The 24977-nt window shown below is 40.1% G+C and overlaps 1 protein-coding gene across 4 annotated transcripts in view; it reads right to left on the bottom strand.

Annotated features, from left to right (window-relative positions):
* vav2 (vav 2 guanine nucleotide exchange factor) overlaps positions 1-24977 on the bottom strand; it is a 237648-nt gene that overhangs the window by 211078 nt on the left and 1593 nt on the right. The gene's annotated exons all lie outside the window — the stretch shown is intronic.

The following is a 24977-nucleotide window of genomic DNA, read 5'->3' on the forward strand; positions in this document are numbered from 1 at the left end:
GTATACGTCACAATACTTGTGGCAACTTTTTTCTTTCCTTATTATTTATAGATAACCGTCTTAAAAGAAAGGAAGATGACAATTCTAAACAGTTTTACCTTTTTTTATTGCCATTTACACAGAAGGTCCTCAGCTCAGAAAACGGTTCACTTGATTGAAAATTTTGAAAATTGTTAGGAAAAGTTGATTGGAATTGGGGAAAAATGGGCCTACAAATTGGAAAATGTAAAAAACAAAATCGATAGGTTTGAATTGTTTACACCCACTTATAGTTGTCATGATACCAGAATTTGAACTTTGATATGATATTGATACATGTTTCGATGCCACTGCAACAACAAAAAAAAACTCCTGGGCATCCAAAATTGGTGAATCTAATTTGGGGCGGCTGTGACTCAGTTGGTAAAGTCCGTTGTCTCTCAAACGCCACGCTGGGGGTTCAGTCCTCAGCTCCTGCAGCCACATGTCCAATGTATGGGCGGATGGTGGAGCATAGACACACACAGCGTGGCAGGAAGGAGCACAACTTCACTTTTAAAGCACATGTTTTGATGCTTGAAAATTCTAACAACCTTTCCTACTAAGGTTCCTACTAACCTGTCTTCCAGTTAAAACTGATATAGTAGAGTAAATCTGTTATTCCTCCAAGCAAGTAAGGCAACAGAGTATATAATCAAGGGTTTCTATAACAACATGAGCCTGCAGCCATGCCAGTGGCTCTGTCAGCTTTAGACAGTGCATACACACACATTCCAGCATGCTTACAATGACAATCTCACAAGCTGAAATGAAGCAAATACAATCTCATATTGTGTGTTAGCACAAAAAAAATAAAGCGTGTATTACCACAAACACAAGAACAGCTGATGGTATTATTGTTAGTGCACAAGGTGCTTGGATTTCAGCCTGTTACTGAAATCTTCCATTGGAGAATTCCAATCACAGGAACATGAATGCTTGTTCAAAATGTTACGTGATCTTTCCAAGAGCTGATGGGATATTTCAGTTTTGGTTCGACCAACCCTCAAACGGGGCAACAACCCTGGAGCCACGCTGCCAGCACTGCAAATAATGAAGGTTTCTGACTAAATAAAGCTTTGACTGTGGTGCGTTTGATTGCCATGAGCTCAGCCTGCAAACAGAAAATAAAATCTAATGTGGCTCAAGAACACAACAGGACACAGTGTTGTTAAAGGAGTGAAAACAATAGCTCAAGGCTGTTAAAACACAACAGGGCACACCTTCACTATACTGATGATATTATTATTTACACGACCAAGTGGTCCAGACACATAAATGAACAGACTGACATGTAAATGAGATTTAGAAGCACCAGAGCATTGAAGCAAACTAATGCTGTTACTGCCATAATCAAATACTAGTAAATGAATCAACCTTATCGGTATTAATAAAGCGCACAGACAACATACGAGCTTCATGTCTGCCTTTTAAATATTCGGGGGGAGAAAACATGTTTCAGATCTTTTTTTGGCAACTATTTTGTTTCTCACAAATGACAAGAGAGCATGAGTGACAGACCAAGGCCCAGAGTGGGTTTGTGGATATCAATCAGACTGACGTTCAACGATGCTGCAGATTTCTAAAAGGTTGCCTTCATGATTACACAAATTAAACTCCAGCAGGGGGAAAAAAAAAATGTCTCAGCTCTGTCAGTCAAACGGGGAATCATCAGTGTCATTCAGCTGTCTGGTTAGGAGTAAGCTTATTTAAGCCAGCGAGCCTTGTAATGATCTCCCAATAGTATCATCACTCGCGCTGACATTTAAAGACAATTAAATACCTAAGAGATGCAATATGTCTGCACATTAACTCTAAAGCAATACGACGTGTGGATTAACCTCTAATGGGGAACATCATCTTGTGTTATCAAGCTCTGCTGTCCTGGTATATGGGGAGATTTTACTAGAAACTTTAAGCGTTTTATAGACCATTTAGTGTCTTTTAATAGAATCCAGAATAGAATGCATTAAGAGTTTCATTATTTTCAGACTGCAAGGTTTTCAATTCTTCCCACATCTAAAGTGGAACAAAAAAGACGGACTGAGAGAAAAGAGGCGAGGTGGTGCTGTTAAGAGAAGAGGAGGAACGTTTGGGTAAGATGAATGTCACCAGGCCCTGCAGTTCATCATCTCATATCATGAGAGGGTGGCGGTCCGGGGGAAAAAAGCGATCCTGTTCTTCCCCCTACACTCCTCTGTCAAGGTCAAGCCGTACTGGGAAAACAAAAAGGAATAGGTTGAGAGAAATGGAAGAGCACTGCCAGCGGCAAAGACAAGCAGGTCAAAGTCAACATACATTCAGCCCCTCAGCCAAATGTGGAAAAGTGGAAACAGTCATATGTCTGGGTAGATCAGAGACTACAACCTAAGAACAGAAGGGGGGGGGGGATTGGAGAGGCACAGCACAGGGTCCCATAAATTTAAAGATATCTGTGAGGAGGGACACCTTATTGTCCATGAGCTTATTGTAGAAAACACATGGGAGGGAAAGACCCAGTTTCATATGACAGTGAGAATACAAAGAGAGTCAAGAAATAATGATCAAACTTGTTAATGGTTAACAGTTTTATGGTTTTTCTGTTGAACAGGTTCTAGGGCTGCTATTCTCATAGTCCACTTATTGATTATTTAAATGATTAATCAACTCATCAGGTACACTACTTTTTCCTATTTTGGGGGCTTTTTAATGCCTTTATTTAGATAGAACAGTGGACAGGGAAGGAAACCAGAGAGATAAAGTGGGGGATGACATTCAGGACAGTCACCAAGGGTCCTCCCCCTTGGAGGGCTACAGCCTCTGCACATCAGGTACTCAAAATAACCACTCAGCCAACCAGCACCACGACATTACTCTTTCAAACTCATTAAACTGAGCCACAGGGAAACCTGGAATATATATAAAGTATTGTTTGCCCTTTTTTGTTTGTTAAATCAAGTGTAGACCCCATGGACAAAGTAACAAAGGATTAATCAGCATATTCCTACACTAAAGCAAAAATGTTCAATAACTGACATGAGGGTTTTCTGGGTTGAAACATTTCCTCCTCTTTACCCAACCACTGTGTCTGGACATGGCAGGTGGGCCGGCCTGTGCCATTTAACTGCACAGACGCGAGCAGGAACGAACGGAAACGGACACAGTTGAATGAAAAGGCAAATATATAAGGGTGTTGTAAAAGCAGAAGTCAGCCCACTTTACTGCACAGTTCTAATTCTGGCTGCAGCACCTGCACTGCACGCTCACAGGGGATCAATGATGTAGAAAAGAGCGTGAGTGACATAAGTGTATGGGTGTTTGGATTTTCGAGAGCAGTGCGGAAAATAAAAAAAACTCTGCTGTAGTCATCGAAAGCAAGACAAACATGAAATTGTGTTGGAATTTATTCTTTTAAATGAAGGAAGAATGAGTGAAAACACACCTGAGATGTGAAAGCTAGCAACACGCCTAACAACATGGTAATATGCAATGTTTAAACCTGTGGATAAACTGTTTCAGCCTGTCAGGATGGAAGTATAGAGAGGGAAAATAACACCTTTTACCCCACTCAGAGAGAGAAAATTACACACTTTGCACACCACAGCGGACACTCGACTACAGCACACACCCACACATTCTTCTCGGAAAGCAGCAAAGTCAGGAGAAGAATGCAACACTTTGCACAGGGTTTGGGGAGGATAACAGTGGGGTGTCCAGACTCCAAGTGCACAGCCTGAGCCAAGCATTGTTGGACTCATCCAAGGTGGGGATGGGTGCGTCCTGAACTCTCTGTTCTCCGTCCAGATGTTTCTTGTTGTCTGGTTAAAGCGCAGGGGAAGGGAAGGGAAGGGAGGGGAAGGGGATTACACAACTTTCTTTCTCATAGTCACTCTCTAACCCACAAAGTGCTTATGCTAAGAGGGGAAGTGGGAAGCTGTGAGTGTCCTTAGAGGGGGGGGAAGACTTGGATAAACACACGCAGAGATATAAATCAACCTGTCACTGTTTATTGCATTTTGCAGTTACCTAACAAGACGATTTCATTAAAGTTGTTATTCTACCTTAATGCAGTGATAACATTCACAGCTTTGCTAACACATTGATGAAGGAAAGATTTATTGGAGGCATGATTTATTATACTGCATTAGTTTTTTACCCCGTATGTATCATGTAAAAATTACAGCAGAGTGTGTTTGCCACTATAGGGATGAATGATATGGCCGACATCTTCTATAAACGTACAGTATATATTGCAGCAAAGCTATAAAGAAAAATCAACTTACAGAAGTTATTTTCCTTCATTCAATTAAGAAATGTTTAAAAAATAAAATAAAATACATTTCCTTATTCCATATTTCACCACATTTGATTGATGTGACAACTGCCTCACAAAAGTCAAAACAGTAAAACCAGAACTATTGCTAAATCTGTACCAGTGGACACATTTATGTTATTTCCCAATCCAACAGACTACATTCAGTGACACATCTTTGTTTCTAGAACTTCTGACACTTCTTAAATGTTAAAACCATTTCAGTCTTGTTTAAAAATCTTACTAGGGATGAGGGCTGCACAATTGTTGCTAAAATTGCAATCAGTAAAAACGTGTCTAGACAGTACGTGTAGGGCGCCACTTTAAGTCCAAAAAAGTATAACAACAATATCAAAATACAATATAATTATGTTGTGCGCACGAGATCATTATAGTGGATGCATAAGATGTTAACTTGCACACAACATGTTTTATTTTGGCTCTTTGGGACTTTATGGGCTCCAAAGTACACGTTTTTATTTGAGTACAAGATTTAAAAAAATAAAAAATAAGAATCATATGAAAGAATTGTGATCTCAATACTCGGGGAGAGAAATTGTGATTCACATTTTAACAAGAATCTTGCAGCCCTAGTAAGTAGAATCCTGCTGTCTAAAAAGACAAATGTATCCCTCATTGAGAATGTCTGCTGTTGAAAATGTAAAACCTGTAAAACTTGACAATTGTTGTTGTCTCCCAATAGGAATGAAGAGTTTTAACATAAAATAATATAACAGATACCTGCTGTCTACTTTGTGTATAGTGAGCAAGACAGTGTCAGAGAACCTGTTGATGTCCTGCTCTTGTCAATCTGTCGAGCCTCTCTGCTGCTAATGGAGGGGGGTCAGTTGCAAAGAACACAGATGAGCCGTATACGTCACTGTGAGGGACATGCTCAATTTCACAGGAGAAAGCCACTCAAAGCCTCCCCTCAATCAAATTCTCCGGGAGACTCCACCTTCTGTGAGTCTAACTCCTTTTTTGTTTTCCCCAAGAGCTTCCGCTATTAATTTTAAATTGTTTAGCTTTCCGGTCTTCACGCTCCGTTTGCTTTCATTATGCTAACACTGAACCGGTGGCAGGTTCACCTGCCTTCCTCTAGCTTCCACTTATGAGAAATTGGTTTTTAGAAATGTCATCAATCATGGACGGACAGGACAGCTTGTCTGCGTTATAGAAGACCATGGAGATAGTCAATTTCATCTGGAAAAAACTGCTCTCCTTCTTCTTTTGCGGACACTGAATCATACGTCTAACGTCGTGAGTAAGCTGACAAGTGTTGACAAATTGCAGCTTTTACAAGGATACTAAATGAGATAGACATTAAATAAAACTGTGTTTAACAAACTCATAATATTTTACATAAACTGAAAGCACGATAACACAACTCACCATGTGGCAAGAAATCTGCAACCAGTGAAACTGTTGGGGCCAAAACTCTTGAGATTTTGAGGGAGTTTAAGATATTTTGGCCCTTTATATTTCTGGGTTCAGCTCCACACCAAACTCCTCCTTCGACATACATGAGCTTCATTTTTTTTACTCTTACCAATAATGTTTATAAGAGTTTTCATCTTTAGACATCAAAACATTTGTTTTGGACATTTTGATGTTTTGGTTACATCACCATCGTATTCCATCTTTGAACCAGAAGGAGGGTTTTAGTCAGCCGGTGAGCTGAAGTAAGCGGCAGCTCGGCTCACAGCCCCCTAAGCCTCAATAAAAAGTGTCTATCAAATGTAATTACTGGGACTATTTGTTTTGGAAAAGAGAACATTTCTGGGAATAATTCGATTCTACGTTAATACCTCATGAACGCTAAAAACTGAAAAAATAGAGCGCTTAAAGACGCTCAGAAATCTTCTTTCTGCCAGATTCACATATTATCCTCCTTTTCAACACATTTACATAAGTGTCAGAGGTCCCCAAAACATGTATTTGAAGTTTTTTTTTGCTAAAACTCCACTCTGATCCTGTATTTGATCATGCCTATAATCCCCTCTATCTCAGCCCTGCTCAGAACCAAGACTGTATGTCTGCATCCTGGCGCTCTCTCGTCCGTGTGCTCTCATCTGGATGCCTAAAACCAAGCCCCATGAGCTTCTAATTTTCAACATAAAGCTCCGGAAATAAAAATATCTGTAGTGTAGGCCAACATGTGATATATTAAAAACATACTAGGTGCTTATACATTCAAGACTAAATAAAAAATAAGCAATTTCGCCACATTATATGTATATGTGCTTTTTGAGTTATATATAAACGCACAGCTCAATCAGCAGCGTCGGTTCAGCTGTTGAAAAAAACGGCGCTCTAACTCTCCTGACTCATTTGAACGTCTTTTCATTCATACATTCATTTGGGCTTCTTGTAAACCTCGGGCGTGTGACTCCATCTTCTTCACCGTCTTCTCCACTCTTATCTTCTTTTGGCGCGGTGGTAATGTTTGAATTAATCATAGACTGTAAATATTAATTAATGCGCGAGTTCCTAAACTGCTTCTTGACACAGCGCACTTGCCATGGTAAATTTCTGGAGGAGCGGGGCGCCAGAGCGCACGAGACGAGAGAGCGTCAGGATGCAGCCATACCTGACTCCTCAGAACAGGCTGTCTCTGTGTCTGTAGCTTTAAATGCAAATGAGCTCTCTAAGCCCGCCCCTCTATGGAAAGGGGATGTGGCTTGGGCTTTCTCACTCCATGCCCAATTGTTAACATTGACAAGGCAGACTCACAGGGCAGAACAAACACCTAGCTGTGGGAGTGTCACAGTGTTATAAACCATGCTAAAATGAAGTGTGTTTGATGTGACCTTTAAATATCCTCTTTTTCAGTTGTAAGCCACATTTGTTTGTTTTGAGATTATGAAACAATGAAGGGACATTGTGAGACTTTGTTTTGAAAGTGGACAGCCTGACTCTTGCACTGCTCCGTGTTCATACATTGATGCAGGAAAAAAAAGTGCAAATATTTGAGGAATGGACTTTTTTTGACAGACTTTTAGGGGGCTGCATAAGAAACTGCTTCAGTCAAACTTGTTAAAAACAGCGTTGCTCTTGTTGATTTTCCTCACAAACATGACTTACTGTAGGCTAGTACAACTGGGATAAAGAAAAAAAATCGCAGTGGCATTCTGGGAGATAGTGACACTGTGCAGGCTTGACACGCCAACTCCACAATGAGAGATAACAGGTTCTCAAACGGTTCAGTACGACTGTAGACTAAATACAAACACAAGTTAACACAAACAGGCACATACTGTTTCAGTGTTGCAACTCCCCACATATTGGTAATGTAATATGTCCATTTTCAGAAGTGTCTTGATGAGTGGTCTGATTTCGGTGTCTCATGGGCTTCTTCAGTTTCCCTCCCAAAAGCTTTTGTGTTGTCAAGCAGAGTGGTTTTTTAAATTGCTATGAGAATTCAGCGAGATAACTTCCAAAGTAGATAAAAGCTTGAAGTAGGTTACCGTGGCCATTGTTAACAGTAACAATTACACTGTCATTAGTATGCCAAGAAGTATGCTTATTTCAGACGCATTAATGGAAAAACCTGCAATGAAGAATTTTAAGGGCTTTGAGAGCTGGTTTGAAACGAACAGAATACAAATGATTGTCTGCAAAAGACGGACAAGGTGCTTTTGTTGGCTCTGGGTCTGGATGGTCCGGTGGCCAAACAGGCTGACCTTCAACTGTAAAAACTTCAGCCCCAGCCGAAAAAAGTCTCTTAAGTGTCCTTGGGCCAAATAGCTGAGCTGCTGCTGTCTTGTATTTTCAATAAGTACTGCATCACATTATGCTGAGATTATTTCTCTAAGCCTATGATTAGTCATCTGCTTAATTCATGTGTGGGAAACTGACTCAAATCCAACAGCAGAATGAAAAGCCCTCAGCTAAGTTTATACTGTTCAGTTTACTGGGGGAAAAAAGCAAGAAAAGATGCAGGTTTCAATTTGTATTAGTTAATGCTTAGAGATCTTAAACACAAGTGTGTTACAGTGCCAGAAGTTCTCCCATTAGCTTGCTTCTCTTCCCATTCTTTGCAAACCCTCCATAGCAGAAACAGCTAGTTATTTTATCATTTAAAAAAACATTCTATATAAAAAAATGGCTGCACAATAAATCATATTTCAATCATCACTGGAACAAATCTTTGCCTGAAGTATAAACAGTAAAAGGAAAACATTTGACATATTTGGCCTTTGCATTCACACTCAGCATTCTACTCTCGACCAATAAGATCATCCTTGGAGAAATGGGTGATGCAGCATTTACACTGGAGTTGCAACAGATCTCAGTTGATACAGTGATCCATATGTATCGATCTCCACTGTTCTTAAAGCATGTGCTCATGTAGATCGATGGAAAAGTTATAATAATAGTGTCAAATAAATTAACTATCTCGAGCTGCAGGAAGGAAATGCTCAGGGTTGCAGCTTCCTCTACACAGTAGCAGGAGTTAATTGGGCTTGACGTGAGACAACTTTTTCACGACCCAAAACCTGTACAGGACCCAAAACCTCCCTGTCCTTATGTGGTATGAAACTGTAATCAATTACCTCAAAGACAATAGTTTGGGGGAGAGGACTAACAAACTAACTCCAAAACACACCAGAAGCCAAAAATGGTGGATGGTTGGGCTTGGGGCTAGCAACCCCAACCCGTGATAAAAACCCTATATGCTTCAGAAATGTTAACAACAAAAAGAAAGACTTGAATCATAGCCAAGGAAGATTCATCACCAAGGGGGGAATATGCCGAAGTCATGGAAGCCACAGAGACCAAAGCCCTTCTGTCAACCACAGACAAAATAAATTAACTACCATTAAATACATGTGCATGGAGGTGCCATGGAGATCCAATGTACATATATGAAGACAGTCTGAACGACTTTCAGGAAAGGTTTCATTAAGTGTTGATATTTCAGAGTGTATGGCTACTCGTATCAAACTGTGGGTTCATCTTTTCTCCATTCACTCTCACCGTGTCTTCATTTATCATGCAGGTATCAGCTGTTTGTTGTTTTGTGACAATAATAAGTAAACTAACGTTTTAAACATTATCCCAAAACCTGTTGCATTCTGCAGCTGCTGTAAACTTGTACAGACAGACTCCGTTGGACAGCGCTGTATGAGGTCCAAAATCTTACCATACAGTCCCTAAAAGCCCACTCCCCTTTTCATTACTTTGTCTTCACACACCAAGCATGGCAGGAGCAGCCAGTGCAAAGACACGCCCATGTCCTTTAAATGAATGGTGTGCAAATGTTACGATTTCAAAATTGTCAAAGCCCAGTGGAGAAAAAAAAAGGTGTATTCGTTTTATTTTCCTGATCCGTGATCTGATCTGAACCATGACTTCTGTGATCCGCAGCACCCCTTCTTCACCTTGCTAGCTGTGAGCTACCTCAGATTATTTGAGTGTACACTTGGTGGCGACTGCAAGGTGGAGTGACACAATGGCTACAGAATGAGAAACAAGCAAGGACATGTAGTTGACAAAGCCTTTTGCTGAATACATCTGGAACGTCTGCATCTTGGAATGAATCTCCAATCAGGACAGACAACGTTTTACAAACACTGACACCGTGGGTAAAACATGCCTGAGCGCGCTTGATTAGACACTTGGTGTAAATATGCATGCTTCCATATTTTATTTATGTTCAGTAAACAAACACAATCATGGACAGTGTGTCTGCACGCTGCAGATCGACCTTATACAATGTTGAGACGAGATAAAAGCAGCATCCACGGGAAGAGTTTAAAATTACAAATGACGAAGCAGCGCAGCCCGAGCTAAAGGTGGAGCACGAGGAAACGATCTCTTCCGCCTTCTCTAACCTCCGCAACACACTGTTCCACTTTGTTTGCATGATTAACAAGAGACCGAGCTGTGGAGAGGATCAATAAGTGCTAGCCTTTTATGGGACTGAGTCTCACGCTTGTAACACTACCTTTGTGCCCTTCCTATTCCGCAGCCAATTATGTGATGTGATCAATACACGTCAGTAATGGGATATGTTCTCTCCATGTGGCGATTTTGTGGCAAAGGCCTGAAAAATCCATGGCTGGTGCAACACAAAAACACTTCTCCATCCATACTCAGCTTTAGTCTCACTGAGGAGTTATGTTATCTGTATTGTTTGGCGAGGATAGAGAGAACATATATTTAACTGTCCCTCTGAAAGAGGCTGCTATTAGAATGTGTGTGTGGGGTGTTTTATCTTTCTTTCTTTTTTTGAATTGGAAGGGGGGGGGGGGGGGTATTGCTGCTCCTCTCCCCGGAGCACAATCCAGATCCTAATCTGTGTTCTAACACAGGAAACAGCCACAATCAGTCTCCCCCACCTCAACAATTTGAATAAGACTCCCAGCAACAGCACTGTTCTCACAACAACCCTCCATGTAACAGGCTGACAGTCATTACTCACAGTTTGGAGATGAGGACATATGCCAGTCAAGGCCTGGAAGGGCACACTGACCACTGATTAATGACAAAACAGTCTAAATCAATTTAAAAAAAAAAAAAACATCTTCAGTGGAATGGGTTTAGAAGAACTGCAGGGGAGAGATTCAGCCATCTGGCTCACCACTACAGAGATGGAAGTGCGGCAGCCTTTTTTTTTTTTTTTTTTTTTTTTTTTCCGTTTCTCTGTGGAGTGATGGCGCCCAGCAGAGCGGAGCTGGCTCCAGGAAGATTCAGGGCGCCATTCCACTGCACGCCCTTGCTAATCACCCCCAACAACCACCATGCAGATGGAGCCTCTTTAGAAATCAGACGGCGTCCATAAGGCTCCGTGATCTCTTTGTCCATCTCTAGTGGAATGGCAAAACTGGCAGTCATTTTTATTTTTTTCCCATGGTGGCTGGTTTCCTCAAAGCGTTATGTTCCTCTAGAGGCTGGTTAGGTAAGATAATTACGCAAGGATGCTAACAGAATAGGTCTCTATTGGGTGTTTTTCATATATTACAAAATTGATGGTTATTCTAGTGCAATTATAAATTTGCTCTCGTCTCTTGGCACTGCATTGCTCTTTACTGCATTTGCAGTAAGATGCCTTTTCATGACGTCACTTAATTCTTCATCTCAGTCTGAAAGATTAGGTCAACCCGGAGTTCCCCACATAAACACGGTGCTCGCATTTCAGCTGACAGCGTTCCCTGAGGAATGCAGGGGGAAGAAAGAAGGAAGAGGCAGATGAATGTTCTGCAGGCTTTTAGGTGGGGTGTTTTTTTTAAATACACATGATAAACTGCGGGAGTGCTGGTTTTCTGTTCAGACTGGCTGAGTCATACTCAGGCCACTGTTAAATATCAAATGAAAAGAGGGGCAGATGATATAGTAATATAATATATTGCAAATTGGTTTAAAACTCAATGACATGCAGAAACACTTTCTGCCAATGTTAAAATAATTCACCTCTGGTGCAGCTGCCAAAGCTAGTTTCCCTTTTGAGTAATACATTATCATAAAGTCCAGTGTTTCCCCTAGGTTTACAGCGTTGGGGGGGTGGGGACATGCCGACACGGCGACACAAACACTTGAAGGAATCTTGGTGTTCATGCGTTACTTTTAATGACAGATGTCCTTTTCTATCAGAAAGGTATCCTTAAATAACTTCTTTCCCTGATTTCCGACTCTATCCACTATCCTATCCCTACAATAACGGCACAAAAAGCCCAAAAATAAATCTTTAAAAAATATATATATATATAAATAATGGTAGGGGAAACACTGAGGTCATAACGTACCAATAACTCCACTTATATTGTCCTCAAACTATCCTTGTCCAAAATAAATGTATTCCCTCCCCCATGCTGACTGCTTAAGATTTGCCTATTGTATTTCAATCACACCCATAATTGTTAAGGTGGATAAAGACTTTTCACCCTCAAACAAATCCTATACATTTTAAAGTTTACATTAATGAGCATGTGATCAAGAAGTGTAAAGAGCAGTAAACACCTGTCACTACTCTTGATGTCAAATTTATAAGTGACATCAATTTAAAATAGCGCTTTGTACAACTGTTGTTGTTTTTAAAGAGCTAAACAAATTTGGATTGGAAAATATATTTCTTTGCCATTTATGTAATTCTTGTCACTTATCTGCTTTCATATAACCAACCAATATATCTGTAATGAGCCAATATTGGCTGATATATTGACCTGGATGATTTATTAATTGGAACCCAAACATTCATTTTCCCTCAGAAGGTAGCTAACAAGTTAGCTGGTGAGCTACACTGACCAGTGAGCATGTAATAGTTAACTCAGTCTTTCACTATCCTTGCCAACTTCTGCTATTGTCTTTAGCAGGCCTAACCAGCCTCTAGAGGAACATAACGCTTTGAGGAAACCAGCCACCATGAAAAAAAAAAAAAATACTGCCAGTTTTGCCATTCCACTAGAGATGGACAAAGAGATCATGGAGCCTTTAGACGCCATCTGATTTCTAAAGAGGCTCCATCTGCATGGTGGTTGTTGGGGGTGATTAGCAAGGGCGTGCAGTGGAATGGCACCATGAGTCTTCCCGGAGCCAGCAAGTTAAGATAAGATAAGATATACTTCAGTTTTACTTGGAATCTGTCCAGCTAATGCCCTCTGATTAGGCCTGGGCGATAAAACGATAACAATATGTTCGAAACATGTTCGATAAAAGTTCGATAGATTTTAACCTGTAATTACACCAGCCAACCACTGGGGAAACAGGGGGGGGCGCTAATGCGCCTTCAACACTAGTTGCTATCTGATATTAAAGAGAAGAAGAAAAGGACGATGAACAGCCAATCATATCGCAGGGATATGGGTAGGCGGGCTTACAGACGTTTGGAGTGGAACGAAAACACAGCCAAAATTAGCGAAGGAAACGCCAAACCTACCGGCTCAAAGCAGGAGAGAACATTGTCGACAAGACGACTAGAAAGGCCGCTCAACTTCCAGAGTTTAGAGACACTTTGGCTATTTACATTCCAACAAAAAACAGAGTAAAGTTCTCTGTAAACTGTGCCGAATACAAGTGCAGCTAAAACAGCTAACACTCACTTTTCCCCCATTGGAAACAATATGACCCGTTAGAACACACCGAAGGAAATAAATGTCCAAATGTCACAAACGAGTGTTAATGTGGACCGTATTGTAAATAATATAAACTGTCTATGCATGGTGTGGACCCCAGCAGGGCCAGTGAGTGTGACTCCCCAGCAACAAACTGTCATATTAGCGTTTTCCAGCTCCATGCACGCTCTGTATGAAGGTGAAATGTTTCTGTTTAATTATAATTCTTCATGTTCTTACAATGAAGAATAAATAATCCATAATGAACCATCTGGATTCTTCAACTTTCACTCAGGAACAAAAATCAGCTTTTAAATTTGAAATAAATAATTATTGACAATTATCGTAATAATTATCGATATCGACTGATATGACATTTTTTGTCATATCGCCCAGGCCTACCTCTGATACGTTACATAACCTACCCTATGGCTCTTGGTTGCCACAGCAACCAAAACAACAAATCCAGGCTCCATGTATGCAAGCTAACCAGGTAGTAACAATGCTGATACTACTAACCCTACCATATGGCCCCTGCAAGTTAAAAATGGATCACAAGAAAACTCTATCACACTCCAGCTTGTTTCAACAGGCCGATTAATCATTGATAAGAACAAGTCTTGTTGGATTACAGAACAGCAGCCTTGTTCTGAGGCATAAAAAAATGTCTGATACCAAAAAACTCCTGCCAACTTCCACCAATCCACAGGTACTCAATCTTCACATCCATGTGTCCCTTCCTCACCCATCGCTATGATACATGACGTCTATTGATTTTAGAACTTTTAATCAACAAGCTGAACATTAAAACGCTCTGCCACAGCCTTTCCAGTCGAATTGTCACATCACAGCCGGCATGACCCAAATTCAGATAGAGGCTCGTGCAGCTGAGTGCTCACTGCTTGCATTTGGATTTAGACCATTCAGACTGTTATGGTTTGAGTGGGAAGAGTTAAGCTGTGTACAAATGAGGCGTATGGCTAAAAAAAACAAATGGGTTCAATGGACCAAAAGTCACCAGTTTATCTTAAAGAACTATATTTCTTTTGATCAACATTATAAGATAGTAACTGAAATATGCATTAAAGCATTTGATCACTTCTGTTTAAATCTACATTCACATTATTCTTTCTACTTGGGCTTTTTCCTCTGCAGGGGATTACAGTGTTTACATTTGGTCTAACATCTGTCTCAGTACTACGTTTTGAGGTAGCTGTGCTTTGTGTTACATACATAATGTGCATATGTGCCAGGATTAACCGTACGTTTAAGGTCAGAGATTAGGGGAAAAAAAACATTGTTTGAATTCTGAATTCACTTCCTGTTTTTTCATCCACTGCACACACACAGGAAGCCTGCCGACTTGCAAGTAGTGCATGCATGACCATTCATTTGCACTTAATGAATATCGACTTCAACCGCTATCTGATTCATTCAACTGCTGCATTATACAAGGAGTACTTAACTGTTTCCTATTTACACCTGGTGCTTTCTTGCTCTGGTACAACACCTCGAGCAGTATGCTTTTACAGCCTTGTATCTATTTATACCTTGAGCACCTATACAGACAGTGAGGTGTGATCGCACTAACGAACGTGTACAACAAAAGCTGAAGCTTTCTGTACTGCATCATTTAGAGGCAAACCTCTTCATCTGACATCTCTCTGTTCTATTGGCTTCATGCTAAATTTGGACTCAATGAAGAAGGCATGCATTGTGTAGCAGTGGAAGTAAATAGTCATGATTTTAGGTGGAGAATAAGATTATCAGAATGTGGAACACAACATCTCCAGCTTTTCTTTTCTTTTCTGAACACCCCGACTGTTACTTGTTCTGAATCTACAAATCCACGTTTCTATTTGACTTTTAATTTAAACATTTTTAAGCACTGACAGCTAGACATTGAATGCCTTCGAGTGCACACTAATTCCAACTACTATTATGAATATGACAGTATTTAGAATTAGATATTAACAAATGTTATTTTATTTTATTTTTGTCTTTTTATTTAGATTATTTCCCAGAGCGATTTTTAACATTACAGTAAATATTCCACAATTAGCCTGAAGGCTAGTCAACAGGTTGCTGATGTCAAATCAATACACAAGTTACAGGGGCAAGAGATAGCCTAGAGGTTATGTTCAGCACCCCATCTACGGAGGAGACTACAGTCATTGTCAAAGCTGCCTTGAATCCGAATACACAAGTTACAAACAGTAGTCACATTGTAAGGTTTTTAGATTACAGAAAGCAATACAAAGAAATGGGCAGCATCGTGAATAAAGCCTTAAGAATACATCACATTTTCCCCTAGGGTTGTCAAAACACCACATTGTTTTACTTCAATAAGATTCTAATGGAAATCCAACAATATTGAAACCTGAATTGATACCACAGCAACAAAAATAGAAGTACTATGCACCCAATATTGGGTCATTTCTTGTCTTTAATTATCAAAACATTGCTGCACAAATACATTGGCAACATTAAGGTTGCCGATATAAAAACATAGACAGTGCTCTCTTCACATGTGACAGCCTTTGATCGAAATATGACTGAAGATCAATGTGTTTACAAAGCGTCTGCATTTTTTGATACTACACATTAAGACAACAGAGACTGTGTCATATTAAGAAAACTATCAAGAAGAAGCCAAATTTTTAACTTAAGAGAGGAAAATGCCAATAATATTTGGGTCAATGAAGCTTTCTTTGGAGATGTAAACACTGCACTTTGATAATATGGATTGGGATTTTGACTGGAGTTTTGGGATCCATTGTAACACCCTTACTGTGCAGTAAATACGGACAAGAATGGAGGCAGTTGCAGTGATGAGGATCAGATGTTAACTTCTACCTGGTTTAATATTTAAAACAAAAAGTTCTTGAGTGAAAAAAAAAACCCCAAGGAACTTCAAGTGCGAAGTCCAGAACAGCATTGACTTATTTTGTTCTAATCCCATTTCCTTGTCTCCTTGTAACAGATTATAAGACATTATAAATTAACAAGGAACTAGGAAGTGAAAAAAAATAAAGTTTGCCAAATGATATATTGAACTCTTGGTCATTGTTCCAGTCCATAAAATCCTCATCAAAACGTGCAAGCTTCCATTTCATCTTATTTTCTCTTCCTGCCCATCAGACATTGTTTTAGTCTTTTAAACTTTTCATGCAGATTGCTGCAATCGTTCAGATTGTTTCTTTCATACCCAGATTGAAAAAGCAATAATGGAGTCGGATCATAAAATGTCATCATGTGCTGGTGCTTCTTTATGCTATATTGTTAAAGGTGACTTAAAAAAAGAGATCCAAATGTCACACTTGAATATCAGCAGGAGACTATTCTCTGGATATAAACTGAGGATTTAGAGGTAGAAGTAGGATTTTTCATGAAGCCTTTTAGATAATGTGGGTTTAAAGAGTTCATTTTGATACTCTCAGATAGTGTCTCAGTACAATATGGGTGTCCTCACAAAATCTTTCCATACGCTAAATGTCATACAAACACTTCACTGCTAAAACAAGTAAACTGAGGTTTAAACATACAAAACCAACAGAGCTATCAAGCCCGACTGACAGCTCATCCAGCTGTTCTGCCATCATCAGAAACAGGAAATGCTTCAGATGAAGCTTCAGAGGAAAGGACATGTTTGTTTTTAAAGATACTTATTCCCTGGATTCCTTTCTCCCTTCATCTCTCATTGCATCTTCAGTTGGATGGAACAATACGGAAAAGATACGAGCGGGGAAATTTAGGAAGCTATGAAGGAAATTCCTGTGCAACCTCAGATAAGATTTCTTTCAAGATGAATTCATATTCCGCTTACAATATAATGTAATAACTTCAGGAGAAGCAGCTGGGCGGAAGAGTCTCTCTGTCTTACTTTATGCTACTCTTTACGCGTAAATGTTTATTTTAAGACAAGGAGGATACCGACACTGTCCTTCAACTTGACAAAGTTCAAGCTCCTTCCTGCTTCCAGGCATCCGCCTGATTGAGGCGACCTTGAACAGGACACCGAATTCCTCCCAGCTCTGGAAATGCTGCTCTGTGCTCGGCTATACAGCCTTACCTCAATATGAAAAGAGGTACACACCCATAGTGGAGATCATTGATCGGTGTCATGTCCTCTGATGTATCCCCTGGGATTAAAGAGATTTTTGTATTTTCATTACATGGGTACTTTTGCATGGCTATCATTTCTGTTGATTGGATATTTCTTTTCATACTAGTTTCAATAGGTCAAAAAAACAGGACAATAACGCCACAGAGGTTATTCACATTGTTCTGATGTGGTTGTCTTAATCAAGTATTTGTAGCTGATTTATAACTGAAAAGCAAAATGCCACTGTTAAAAAGCTAGTTATTTGAACTAAAAAAAAAGTTATTGTCCAGGCCGCCCTTAAAAATTTGAAGTTGGGGGTGTTGGTCTAGCGGTTGTATCACATGCCCGTTGTAGAGAGGCTGTTGTCATCGTTGCAGCGGCCATGGGATCGAATCAGACCTCGGGGATGACGTGCAGGGTCGGATTCGATCCCATGGCCGCTGCATGATGACATTTCCCTCACTGGCCGATAAACTGTGTGTCATTTCTTGAGGGAATGAAAGAAGCCTTAGTCACAACCTGTCAGTGTCACTGGATGTCTTTAACAGCAACTCAGGTTAGGTTAAGCATCTTGAACTGGAATTTATCCCAAGTGGAAGGGAAATGTCGACACACAAGCATAGAGTATCTAAAAGTGTTACAGCTTAAAAGAACTTTAGAGAACTAAAGAAGGAGAAGGAGAAGCCCACACACGAGGTTAAAAAACTCTGGCCAAGACCAATTCTGTTCTTGTCAATCCCATTAGCTCCCAGGGGGCACTATCCCAGCTGTGCAACCCAGGACGTGTCGCTAACGAGCTCCATTAGGGGTATTACCTGCATCCGGCGGGTGCTGGGGTCAAGGGGTCAACAGTAGACCAAACGCTGAGATTAAATTACCCCTGAGGGAAACAGGGTGGGTGGTTGTCTACAGTAGTCACTAAACCCCCTTCATACACTAGTCCCAAACAGAGATTTTGTGCTTATGGGTGGGCAGTCACCATGTTCTTTTCACTCTCTTTCATCTTATTTCAAACCCCACAGAGTTCTTTAAGACAGATCTTTAAGACTAAGCTGTCAGTGTTATAAGAGGGAGGCAGATCAAGGCTTAGGTTTGATGTGCTTTAAAGAGTCTTGGGTTATCTTTAATTGATGAATATTATAATATCATGAAGTAAGTAGTATAACCCGGTATGGGAAAAACAATGGTATTCATATTTTCTCCTAAAAAATATACAATTAAAATGAAACAGAAAATGTTCAAATCTAACCAGTAAACTCACTGTGGTCTACTTCCATGACATCGAGCTACAGATAGAGTTAGCAAATACCTCCCAGAAGAAAATGTGCTGCTAAAAAGCTTTAGAATTGAACATTAAAAAGAGTATTCAGAGTGGCATTAGATAGATAGATGTTTAGATTAGATTTGGTGGCAAGAAATGCAACTCTGGAGAAAAGCTAATGATGCTCCGTTGATTGACTGCTGACAGGCAACTGCTAGCTAACACGTTAGCCATAAGAACCTCAGTTTGACTTTGTGCCATTCATGTTTGTTTTCCTGATGTAATCTGTAAATCAGTGCTTCAACCATTTCTATCTTATTGTTACAGCTTGTTTGAGGTTTCATTTAGTTTTAAGTAAACAGAGGGAAACTCAATTGAGTGTGGATTGGAAAGTTTTTTATTCTGCTAAATTCTATTGCCTTCCCCTAGATTTGATGAAAATAAGCAGACATGTTTTTTGCATGAGTTCACTCCAAACTCTTTTCTTCAAATGGCAAATTATAGAGAATAGGAGCTTGTTACCTCCTCGATAGCAGAATTCAAAATAATAATGAAATTCCAATCAGCTCCAGGTGTTTTCAGGCAGCAGCCAATAGTTCTGATGTCAACTGGACAAAGAGGAAGAAGCTCAATTACTGTGAGTGGAGAGCAGCCCCACACTGTGTGAGATCTGGAGCCCTGTGGAGCACTGAGAAGATCCAGGAGAGCTGAGGGGGTTTAGCCAACAGCGATTCAGTCTGAGCAGGTACAGGTACTTCAACATCTCAACATACTCACAAACACACCCATTACAAGCAAGTGCACTCACACACACTCACATAAACAATGAAACAAAGGCACAGCAGTACACACACACACACACACACACACACACATACACACACACACGTTTCCGCCTGAGTCATCCCAAAGGCATTCACAACTACCTCACTAACAGGGAAAAAAAACAGCGAGAAAAGCCGGGTGAAAAAAAAAAACCCGCAGCAGAACACACAAAAGGCTTCAGAGATTACAGCTCAGTCTTGTCTTTCACATGCAGCCTGAGGCACTGGATTCTTGATATGTACACTTTGAGCTGCGGAGCATTTCCATCTGCTCATTAAGCATCTATTCCTGACCATGAAGTACTGCAGAGAGGAAGGCCTTGCTATTTCAAAAAGAATACATTCAGGGATTTTATTTTTAACACTTAAATAAAGGTCTTCTCTACAGATTACTGACAAGAGGTACTTCATCTCCTCTCATGCTTGCAATACGGCAGATATGTGTGTTTACGAGAGAAAAAGTCATTTCACAATTTGAAGTTCACCACTCAACATGTACATTGTCCATGACCTCTAAAGAACCTGTCATGTTCATTCAAAACCAGAGATTTCACTAGTTTTTAATAGTATTAGCTTACAATGAATAAAAGGCCATGCTGAGAGGGGGTTGGGGAAAAAAGAATTTAGCCTGGTTGGAGTGTCCAGGAGTTTTTTTTATCCCTACATTACATTTCCTATTATTTGATTCCACAGTCTTTTTTTACTCATGCACTCCTGACAATCTGCAGAACATTTCAGGACAGGCTGCCCCTACAGTCTTCCGGACTTGCCTGTTCACATATGCACCTCAAAGTGGGATACTTGTTCCTGATGGACATGAGGGGGAACCTCAGCAGCCTGGACCCGACATAAAAAGGATGAGGTAAAAATGGCGGACGGAGCAACAGCGCCCAATGATTTGAAGCCTTTCATATCAATGCTAGGTGTGTGAAGATGGCACCAGTTGCTCAGCAGTCATGTGATGAACATGTTATCCCACCTTACCCCTTTGGGGGTTGTTTATTCAGCTATGAAACTATAACAAAAAAAAAATGTGCGTCTCTGTTTAAAATGTATCTACCAAAACTCTTTTATGCACTTTTTATACATTGGAAATCGCCTTTGCTAAACTTCTTAATGTAAATATTTGTGCAAGATTCTTTGCCTATTTAACCTTCATGTTAAGTGTATTTTGTTTGTTTTTGTCAGAGTTTCAGTAAAGACAGATGTGGTTTGAGAAGACAGTATTCCATGAGTATTACAATGACCTGTCAAACTTCCATACTGTGAACTGGAAGTGGATGCATGAATGAACATTTCCCCTTTTAGTCACTTGAATGCACATCTTCATCTGTATTTAGTCAGACTGTATCGATTTTGCAGTGGCCTTCCTCTTTTTTTTATGCCATTATCAGTATACACACATCAACAAGTGCAAGTCAGGCAGAAAGTCCAGTAAGTAAGCTTCCAGCTTTGCTTAGCAACAGTGCTCATAAAATGACTGAAACATCGTGAAATGATCATGTGGATTCTCAGAATTTGAGAATCCTGTCGACCGACTTGTGGATTAATTAAGTCAGCATTTTAGCAGACAAAATGGCTGAAAGGGGAAATGTGAACAACAAAAACTAAACTAGACCCTTGTTAAGCTGCCAATGTTACAGAAAAAAAATCAAACACTCAACAGTATCAAAATACTTAAAAACACCCTGCTTTAAACAATATCTGCTTGAGGTTTTCTGCCTGTTAAAAAAGGAAGTTTGTCCCCGTCACTGCTGCCAAATGCTTGCTGATATTGGATTGGTGTTGAATCTTTGTGTAAAGCACATTCAGTTTATGTTCGTATTAAATGTGCTACACGAACAAATTCAATCCAAACCTCAAATTTTACATTTCAGAGCAGAAAAACTCTTCAAAAAGTTCAATCACTCCACATGTGGTCTCAACAAACACGGATTCAGTGACTGGCAAAACGAGTAATTTTATGGACACTTTCATCAAAACATGCCTTACAGTAACAATACATCCTGACCTCAGTTTTGCTCCAATAACTTCCCTTGGTGCTCCACAGAAAGCAGTAAAACACAATGAAAACGCACTGGAGCACAAACTGGGATCAATGCCAGAGTTTTAAGCATCATTGTGATTATAGGCTGTTAACAGCAGCAAATGAAAAGAGTTAACGGGTCAGTCGGAGAAGAGGTGGATTCATTTTGGCTGAACGTTTTTCTTTCACACACACAAAAAAAACCTAATTTTGATGCAGGCCACACAGTTTCAACTTGCTTTTAACACCTCCTGCCAGTGTATAACACATTCAAGGCAACCATGAGCACTTAAAAGGGAGACAAAACTCAATTTAGGAAACTATCAATCACTGTGCAGGGGGAGCAATCAGGGGGGGGTTAAAGAGAAATTTTGTCCTGGGCAAATGATGTAATTGCTCGGCTTCACCTCGTCTTCATTTGGCTGAGCTGTGGACTGTGTGTGTTCTGGGTGTTAGAGCACACGCGCTCTGACCTTTTCCTTATCATAAATCACATACTACTGTGCTGCTGCCAGGATTTTGTTTAACCCAATTTGTCAACGAGGACACCACTTCCACCCTCTAGTGCAGATCCACACAGTTGGGACTGGGAGCATTGGGATTAGTGGGCGGATCAAAGCATGCCATCCAGTGCTCTCGCTCTCTCTCTCTCTAGCCCTGTAATCATGAAAGTCAGCGGCTTCTGGAGCTGATAAGTCAGGGCTACTGGTGGTTACTAGGCAAAAAGAGAGAGAGAGAGAGAGAGAGAGAGAGAGAGAGAGACCAGAAGCCAGTGCAGAAACTGACATTTACTTGCCATCCTTAATCTGAGTCATTTTATTGTTTCTCCCTTTTTTGTGTAAAATTTTGCAAGAAATAGAGACCAATGCAAAAGCTATCCAGTTAACCTGTCTTTTTACACGAATGAAAGTAGGAAATCCTCACATTTCAGATCAAGAACCTAAGGATTGTTGTTTCTGGTTACCAGCTTTTACTCAATGCCTTTTTGTTCACAGGTCGAGAATGAGAGGCAAAAATAACTGTCTTATACACTGAAGTCTTTTAATCACACCCGTGATCCTGATCCTCTCATAAAGGTTAACACTTCCAAGCTTAACATCAGAAAGTCAGAAGTAGTCCAAATGATATTTATAGATGGGCCCAGCTTTACAGAAGCACAAACATGGTGTACAGAGATGTCATTATGTGGCTTTGTGTTAGGGCTGGGCGATATGAACCAAAACTAATATCTTGATATTAATTAGCTGAATGGCAATACTCAATATATTGATATGTATTTTATTAACAGTGAAAATCAGAAAAATAAACTACCCGTTTGTGAATTTAAAAAGTAACATTATAAAATAAAAATGTTCCTTAAATACAATAAAAGAGAGAGAGAGGAGGAGCAGGGTTAAGAGGGACAGACAGTCAGTCATCATCAGTGAGATGATAAAAAGGTGACCTGGCACCTCTGTAATGTTATTTTAATGCAACATAAACTATATCCATATTAACAATATTGTCTTACCCTATATCTTGTTTGAAAATATATCAATATATCTTAAAAACTCAATATATTTTCCAGCCCTACTTTGTGCTTTCAAATAATCTCTGTATCATTTGTCAGGTTGGTCTAGATCTTTGCCTGGATGCCATTCAAAAAACTTAAACAAACACTGCTTTAAATCTGTATTCTGCAACTTGTTCAGGGTTCATCTACCATTACAACTTCTAAAGATTCAATTTCTCTTCCTTCTCCGACTCCTGAATTCATAACAGTTTGAAACGTTCAGGAATGAGAAGTGGGATATTTACAAGAAAGAATCAACCAACCACACTGACTGAAAGCCAGACAGTCAGACTCAACACACACACACATTCACACATTATTGTGACAGAAACAGGTCACGGAAGGTGTGCCAACAACATCAGACAAATGCGCCGTCAGAGGGTAATAGCTCTGGTGTGATGGCTGTTTCGGCCTTTGCGGGGGGGGGGGCACATCGCTGAGAACAACCGGACTCAACCAGCATTTCCACATCATGGATCTATACAAAGTAGCAATCGACGAGCATACAGCAATAAAGGCTCAGTGGTGCTTAAGACTGGACTTCAATGTGAGCAAAAGTCAATAAAAATCCAATGCCACAGTGCACTTTTACTCCGACACTGTGGTCGTGTAAGCTTCCTGTGGTGCCCGACACTTCCTGATATTGGCTTTGGAAACGTGAACGAGCTGAAGTGGAGTGTGAGCTTTATATAATTTGAGTGCACAAACCTCTAATTGTACCACCATGAAGGCTTCTGTTTCGTCTGAGTGTAGCTACTTCCCACCAGTTATTTCTCTCTAGTTTAACCCAAAAAAAGGGAAGACAGGAAACTTCTGATTGTCTTTTTGCGCCTACTCTTCTGTCATATAATGCTGGTTGAAAAGAAGGAAATGGGCTCGAACTAGAGCTTGATGATACATCAGTTGGTTGATATTTTCAGATGATATTGGCCCAGCACCAATAGATCGGTATCAGCATACTTCTGCTGAAAAAAAGTTCTTTACATGACATTTGTTGCCTTTGTGTTGATTCAGAAATGTGGTCATCATATACAGCAGTTTGTCCAGCTGAGCTCTGCTAGTCCTGGCCCATACTAAAAGTGTTGGACAAGTTAAAACAACGTTTATGATCTTTCAAAATGTCATCTGTTCAAGATATAAGTCATGTGAGTGAATGTGCATAGTCATACCATTGCACGATCTGCAAATTGAGATTCAAAAAGCCCTTTTTCATTCATTTTATTTCTCAGAACTGCAGCACATTGGTTGATGCTGGGGTTTCTGAAACCAACAAATATGCTGAATTTCAATGACTTTTGTATTTGTTGTCATATTGAACTGCCACACCCGCCTGCGACTCTGAAAAGGTCAACAAAAGAAAAAAAGGAAAACCGCTCCAAATGGCTCAACCTGGGATCTGTTAGTGTTTTACTTTCCCTATTATTCCAAAGCACATGATTATCTCTGATCCCTTCCACTCAGAGCTTGACTGACTGGATAATACTCAATTAACACCCTTTAATCCAAAGCAAATGTGTTGACGTTGTAGCTGTCATGGCAGAGCAACTACATATTTATCCCACTGACACATTTCATATTGCTTCAACAAAGGCTGCACTGCAAAAAGTGAAGAAGTGTAAAAAGAACGTATATGTCCAACAGACATCAAACAACAAATAACTCCAGAGACGTGATTGGCTCAAGGCCTACAGCAGAGGAAACCCCTGACTTATTTGCAGGGGTTTCTTCACCTGTGCAAACTGCTTGACCCTGCACTCACCCACCCTCAGCACCATGAACATCTGTCCAGCTGCTGTATTATCACAGATATAGACATACAGGTTCTACACTGGACTGAGGCCAAGCAG

The sequence above is a fragment of the Labrus mixtus genome, chromosome 17 (genome assembly GCF_963584025.1).
Source record: "Labrus mixtus chromosome 17, fLabMix1.1, whole genome shotgun sequence".
Classification (NCBI taxonomy): domain Eukaryota; kingdom Metazoa; phylum Chordata; class Actinopteri; order Labriformes; family Labridae; genus Labrus; species Labrus mixtus.